General features: G+C 29.5%; 1 protein-coding gene across 1 annotated transcript in view; it reads left to right on the forward strand.

The window, feature by feature from the left end:
• The window catches only part of LOC117172847, a 44,258-nt gene that overhangs the window by 3,075 nt on the left and 33,130 nt on the right, over positions 1-8,053 (forward strand). The gene's annotated exons all lie outside the window — the stretch shown is intronic.

The raw sequence follows: 8,053 nt of genomic DNA on the forward strand, positions 1-8,053 counted from the left end.
TCCTGTTGTGAAGACATTCAAGACTCAATATTCCGCGACCCCCTTGACGGCGCGAGATGTACAGTCGCGGAACGGAAGACTTAAGATGCATGCTTTTGTTCACGCGCATAACCTTTCTTGTCCCGATATCAATAGATCTGAGCTCGTTCTTCGTCCATGGAACTACTCCAAATGAATAGAATAGTACCGGGACGACAAGCATGTTCGTTGCAGATACTTTGTTCCTCGCCGACAGTTCGGAAGACCAAATCTGTCGGATGAGACGTTTGTATCTGCTTCGGAGAGTATCCTTTATAGATGTCACATCCTGAATGCGGCTCTGTGGCACGCCCAGGTATGTATAAGTCTCTCCAGCGCAAAGGTGTCGTATGGCGCTTCTATCAACTAGCTCAGGATCTTCAGGGATGCCATTAAGTTTTCCTCGCTTCAAATAAGCCTTGGCGCATTTTTCTAACCCAAATTCCATTACAATTTACTTAGTATATCGTTCGACAATCCCCAGATCTAGATGCAGTTGCTCTCTGTTTTTAGCATAGATCTTAAAATCGTCCATGTAAAATACATGAGTGACCTTGTACTTTTGATCTGCAGGTTAGAAATATGAGCTAAGAAAATAATACATTCCAATAATCAATGGTAATAGATTAATAAGAAATTTGGTCAACTTAAAATTCAACATAGAAAATTTGGATTGGATAACAAGCATCCTGTATTCACAACTAACTTTTTACGTTGAAATATTTTTTATTTCTTCTTTAAACTCGTGGCATTGCGTTCCTACTTAAAACAATCATAAACTTAAACTTGTCTATTTAATCAGCAGATTATGACCATTTCCTCCTTGATCAACTATCGTTGAGGCGGGTCACTTGAAGAGGTTGTACTTAAAAATTCAAAATAACTATTCTCACGCTCCATTTAGGAATGGTGTCCTCAATCTCTCTAGTCATTCAAACGTTGGATCAAGTATCTTGTAAGTTTCAAATGTGCATCTCCTTTTTGCAACTTCAATGATTTTTTGCATGAAGCGATTATTGCTAATAATTGTTACTAGTAGTTATACAATCGGCGAAAGTCATTCAAGTGGTTCCTGGATACCTGCTTATAATCAATATGAAAGCAGAAGGAAAAAAAATCTAACGCCTTAGAAACAGTTTTAATTTTCAAATAAATTAGCCAAAATGTACAAATTTGCAATTATGAATTCATATACAAGTTTTGTACAACTAGACAAATTTTAAATCAAATAAACGAGTGACAACTTGGGATTTTTGGTAGATAAACTATATATTTTTAAAGGCAACCATTCTTTATTTTTTTTTATCAACTGTTTAACTTTTTGTTTAACTGTGCAACTTTTTAAATCGTAAATGCGTAATGCTAAAAGCCTGCTACGTTTTATTATAATTAAAAAACTTTACTGACTTATTAAAATTAAAAAGGCTGTGTCTAGTTTTCCCGAAAATGAGGTACGGCTATAGCCAAACTTTTGAAAAATATTGGACTAGGCATTCCGAATTTCGAGACGAGACACTTTGAATCAGAAAGTAATTTAAATTGCAATTATACAGTACACAAGATCACATATATAGTTTATACATTATTATATACATGCAGAATTATTATATTACAAGCTGAAACAGAAAAATATGATTAAAGTAAAGCTAGTGGGAATCGAACACGGGTCTCCAACGCGGCAATATTTCATCCTGCTAAACTAGATAATGAGATCCAGAATCTATCGCCTTTATGAAGTAAATGTTAACACTCAAATTTAATTCCATTAAATTATTAATTAATTTTTCATATTGATGGTATTGTTCAGATTCTAAGCACCATATCTTAACGTAATCAAATATCCTAATATCGAGATTTAAAAATAATATTTTGCTCTTTGTGAAAAATTTGTTTCCTAATGGTAACTTTTCGAATTATCATAATTTATTGGAATAAGGATCTTTGCATCAAACCCAATTGAGTGATTGATAAATTTAAGGAATTTCAGTAAAGCGTTGGTCGGCTGCCATCGTTTACGCTCGACTGCACTCAGTTCAACGCTATGCTTGCTTACTAATATCGTATTCGGTTATCCGGCACTGGTGCACTCCGATCTGCATCGATGCAGCCTATCTTTTCTATGTTATACATATTTGATAAATGTTACAAAATATCAGTATAAAATAATAGTAGGCACCAAGGGATAAGTTCTGTACCTTAAACTGTACTTCGTCTTTTATAATAGGATTTTAACGAATTATATATTTTTTGGTAGAAAATTAAATTAAACTATTTTATTCCAAATGATATTAAACAAAAAATTAATTTACACCTAACATTGATGAATAGCATTTATTACCATTTTGTAACTCACGTTAATGATAATCATATTCTTTAAATAATGAACTTTGCATTTTTAAACCACAATTTTTATAAATCAATTTAGCATCATTACACTACTTTGTAAGGAATAATACGATATATAATTACTGTACGAATTTTGGTTACAAGAGTAGATAAATGCCAAAATTGGAAAAAAATAACATTATTGAACGCAAATTTTTGCCAATTGTCGAATCTCGGGCTTATTTAAGTCTTCCACTGTCCCTGGACTTTTCACATTAAAGTTGATGAACAACACAAATATTATCTTTAAAATTAAACTAATAATTATTATAGTTCAAATTACATTGAAATTAATGAAATTATTCAATAAAAATAACACTTTAAACAAATATATACTTGAAATATTTCCTAGCTAACAATCCTTTATTTGTTGAAAATTCGTTTTTCTAGTTGAAAAATTCTTAGTTTTAGTTAAAAACTCATCTCTTTGGTTAAAAAATTTAATATTTTTTTAGAATTATTTTTTTTCGGAAATAAATGATTTTTTTTGTGTGAAAAGTAACTTTTCTACTTGCGATTTAAATTCGAATCTCTTATGGAAAATTAATCTTTAATGTAGTTGAAAGTTGGTCGCAGCTTCTTATAGAATGCCAGAAAAGTGTAACAAGCACGTTTGAGGGATATCTTTACGTTATTGGATGTAAGCATTCCTAGCGATTAAGTTACAGCGATCGTGCCAAAATCGAGTGGAGCTCATTTATGGCTTTTAGCATTTATTTAATCTTCAAACATTGTAATTATTTAAACAAGTTTTATAAACGGCTCTTCTTTCAAGAAAACGTTTAATTTATTATTTTGCGTTGTAAATTTATAGGAACTATTAATCATTTAAACAATTTTAATTTAAAAATTAAGAGTTTGGCTTTTTTCTACGAGTGAATTTGTCCATGGAGTAAACTCACTCTTTTCTATGTTGCTTTACAAAAGAACTAATAATTATTTACACAATTTTAATTAAAAAATTAAGAGATTGCCCTTTTTTTATACGAGTCAATTTGTTTACAGAGTCAACCAAGAAAGTCTATCCGATGACTCTGCTGTATGTTGCTTTGCAAATTTACAACAACTATTAATTATTTAAACAATTTTATTTAAGCAATTAACTGTTTGCCCTTTATTCTAGGAGTCAATTTGTTGAAGGAGTCAACTAACTCTTTTCTATGTTGCTTTGTAAATTTACAAGAACTAATGATTATTTAAACAATTTTGATCAAAAAACAAAAAGTGACTTTTTTGCTACGAGTTCTGCAAGTAAATTTGTTTACGGAGTCAACTAAGAATGTCTATCGGATGACTTTTTTCTATATTGTTTTGCAAATTTACAAAAATTTTTGATTATTTAAACAATTTTAATTTAAAAATTAAAAGTTTGGCCTTTATCCTACGAATCAATTTGTTTTCGAAGTCAGCTAAGAATGTCTATCGGATGAATCTTTTCTATATTGCTTTGCAAATTTACAAGAACTATGAATTATTTAAACAATTTCAATGAAAAAATTTAAAGTTTGGCCTTTATCCTACGAATTAATTTTGTTTTCGAAGTCAACTAAGAATGTCTATCCGATTTCAAATTTACAAGAACTAATAATTATTTAAAGAATTTCGATCAAAAAACTAAAAGTAACTGTTTTCCTACGAGTTCTGCAAGTAAATTTGTTTACGAAGTCAACTAAGAATGTCTATCGTATGAATCTTTTCTATATTGCTTCGCGAATTGAAAAGAACTATTAATTATTTAAACAATTTTAATGAAAAAATTAAAAGTTTGGCCTTTATGCTACGAATCAATTTATTTTCGAAGTCAACTAAGAATGTCTATCCAATGACTTTTTTCTGTATTGCTTTGCAAATTCACAAGAACTTTTAATTATTTAAACAATTTTAATTAAAAAATTAGAGTTTGGCCTTATTTCTACAAGTCAATTTGTTTACAGAGCCAACTAAGAATGGCTATCCGATGACTCTTTTCTATATTGCTTTGAAAATTTACAAACACAATTAATTATTTAAACAATTTTAATTTAAAAATTAAAAGTTTGGCCTTCATCCTACGAATCAATTTGTTTTCGAAGTCAACTAAGAATGTCTATCCGGTGCCTCTTTTCTATGTTGCTTTGTAAATTTACAAGAACTATTAATTCTTTAAGCAATTTTAATTAAAAAATTAAGAGTTTGAAGTTTATCCTACGAGTTAATTTGTTTTCGAAATCAACTTAGAATTTCCATTCAATGACTCTTTTCTATGTTGCTTTGTAAATTCACAAGAACTATTAATTATTGAAAGAATTTTAATTGAAGAATTAAGAGTTTGCTTTTCTTTCTACGAGTGGGCTCCATTTTTTACCATAATTAACTAAGAATATCTTTCCGATTATTTTTTCTCTGATGCTTTGAAACTTTACCACTATTAATTATTTAGAAATTGTTTCTTAACATACTTATAGCTGGGCTATTTTTTAAGGAAGAGACATAATTTGTTTACGGAATGGACTAAGAATGTCTTTCAATGATCATTTTCCACATTACTTTGCATATTTATAATAAGTATTAATCATTCAAACAATTTTCATCAACATATTGAGAGTTGGGGTATTATTTAAATTTGTTCACGAAGTTAACTAAGATTGTCTTTGTGATCACTCTTTTTAAGTAATTTGTTAAAAATAACAGAATTATTAATTATTATCTAATGAAAGAAGTTTCATAAAAAGTTTAGAATTTGGCTATTTTTCAACGAATAGGGTCAGTTTTTTACTAAGGTTTAGTTACAATGCAGCTGCATACGAGTTTACTTGAAGTACTCGCATTTGCCTAAACATTTGGTCAGAGAGTAGAACTGCAGCAAACTCCCGAGTTTAGTCGGCAGCTGAGTTAGTGCAGCAAATTCCCGAGTTTAGTCGGGTTTTCAAAATTCGAGTACACAAAATTCGGCCTTTCTTCGTATATAGTACCCATGCGCAGTCGTGTATAAATAGTAGTTATTAAAGTAAAAATGATTATCGTGGCATTTCCTTGAAGTCAATTTCCAAATAGAATAATTATAAGGAAATTAGTGGGTCGCGCGCGTAAGAGCTTCTGGTTAGGGTTGAAAATTCGTTTCCTTATTTTTACAATGCATCTCTCGGCAGCATCTGTATTCGTTGAAATATAAAATATTACATTTTATATCGAAAATTCATATTTGCAGGTTAAAAATTCAACGGCTTTGTTGAAAATTTACATATTTGTTCGAAAATCAACTCTGGTTAAAAATGTAAATATTTTATTGAAATGCTCTTGTTTTAACATGTCCACCAACAAGTTTTCATTAAGAATTTTTTTTTAATGCAACTCTTTTTGGGTAAAGATTAATCTTTTTTGTTTGAAAATTTAGCCATTCAGATTAAAATTTATATTTTTATGTTGAAAATTTAACTATTTGGTTAAAAGTTAAACTATTCGGTTTTAAATGCAAATCTTTCATTAAAAAGCCAAATTTTTAACAAAACCGTTTACACTGCAAAAGAAAAAGTTTAATTTTCAGTTTTAAAAAATTAATGAATTTTCAACCAAATAGTTACATTTTCATCCAAAAACATAACATTTTGACAAAATAGTTAAACTTTTAAATAAGTATATAACTTTTTAACCAGAAACTAAAAAATATGATTATTTTAAAACACTAACAGCTGAATTGAACCAAAAAATGCATTTCAAGAAAAATTTTAACCAGAGATCAATTTGTAAGTAAAATAATGAATCTTCAAATAAAAAAATTAATTTTTAAAAGGCCATTCAGCCTTAAAACAATTAAAGAGACGGTCAACAAAAAATATTAATTTTCAACCAAAGAAAGAAAGAATTTTCAACGAAAGAATTAAATTTTCAACTACACTGAGAAAACTATATCTCATGAATTACAATATATACCATAATTCCTGCACTATATATCGTAATTATCGCATTGTAATAGCGCAAAATCGTGATATCGTAGATTGCAGGTTTTTACATTATATACCGCATAATTGTACAATCAATCTATAAAGTGTTACCGAAAGTTGTTCACTTCAGCGCGACGCAGTCGACGAGTTCAGAATTATTTTCCTAACCTCAGTGAAATATGTTTAATCATTAACCGTTGCAAGTTTTGCCTGAAATAAATTTTTACTTTTTTCGTTGATTGTTTTAAATCTGGTGTCCCGATTTATAGCTCGAACTGACTCATACTCTGCCTTTTTCCCATTGCTGCTAAGGACGCTGTAGCAGCCGACAGCAACAAAATTTAACTTTATTTTTTTCTGTGATATTAGTGCATTATAATATCGTACAAAGCTCCGGGACCGAATGCAAACAAAAAAGACAAATTTTAAGCAAAATAATTGAGTCCTCAACAAAGGAGCTTTAACAAAACATAATTCACATCTACCAAACTAGAGTTGTAGATGTTTTAACCTTTTATTTTAAAAAGTGTGTGCATAAATTTGGGCGATACACAGTAATACAAGAATCTGAATTTCAGTACCAAAATGCGGTTGACTTTCAGATGTAACCAAAAGGATCATTCGCCAGTTGAAAGTCAACTGATTATTCTATGTAAAGTCAAAATCCGTTATAGATCTGAGTACATATTTAAAAATAGGAAACGTTGACGAAACAACTATCATGAGCTCAGTTTGCGCATCGTCGCAACGCATTTCGTGCACGCCATTCTGCCAGCACAAATTGAATTTCAGACCACGCGAATGAAAATCATCCCAAACTCAACATACCTGTCAGTTAATTATCATATTACTCGTATATCAGATACGGCACATTGCACTCAAGTTCCATTTCTGGTGGAAATTAATAAACTTACTTAATACAATTAGTGCGAAGCCTGAGATGCATATATTATCGAGCGGGAAACTCCAGAACGGACAAAGAAGAAACAAATATATATACAAAATGCATGAGTTTTGAACCCAAAAAGGCAAGTTTTCAAAAAAATAGTTGAATTTTCAACCAAAATGGATACATTTTTATTGTGTTTATGTTCAGCAAGAAAATCAAGTTTCTACCCAAAGAGATGAGTTTTTAAACAAGAAACAATTTTCAGTCAAGACAAAAAAAAATTCAACGAAATCGTTGAATATTTTAAACAAAAAATTTTAAAAAACTATTCCCTTATAGTTTAAAAATCAAGTAATTGTTTCACAATTCGTCTTCTTTGTAAAATATTAATCTGATTGGTTAAAAATTCATAGATTTTGTTAAAAAGTCGTCTTTTTTAGTAGAAAATTAATCTTCTTGTTTGAAAATTCATCTTGCTGATTGAGGATTCAACAATTCTTCGGAAATTTTTTTTCAAAATTAATTTATTGAAGTTAAAATTTATCTTTGCATTTGTGGTTTAAAATCTATTCATATTTTTAATTACAATCTGTTTTTAAGGGGAACTCAGCTGTTTTTTTTCTTCAAAATTACACTTCTTTAAATTGAAAAGTATTTTTTTAACTAAAAACTGAACTGTCCCATTTTTCGTTGAATATGAAGTTCATAATTGAAGCTTCATACGTTTCAATTTAAAATGAACCTTTTTGATTGAAAATTCAACTACTTTCTTTAGATTTCTATATTAAAAAAAAAATTAATTTCTTCAAGGGGCTATCCATATGCGACGTGGACAGTTTAG

Source organism: Belonocnema kinseyi, chromosome 5 (genome assembly GCF_010883055.1).
Source record: "Belonocnema kinseyi isolate 2016_QV_RU_SX_M_011 chromosome 5, B_treatae_v1, whole genome shotgun sequence".
In the NCBI taxonomy this organism is placed as follows: Eukaryota; Metazoa; Arthropoda; class Insecta; order Hymenoptera; family Cynipidae; genus Belonocnema; species Belonocnema kinseyi.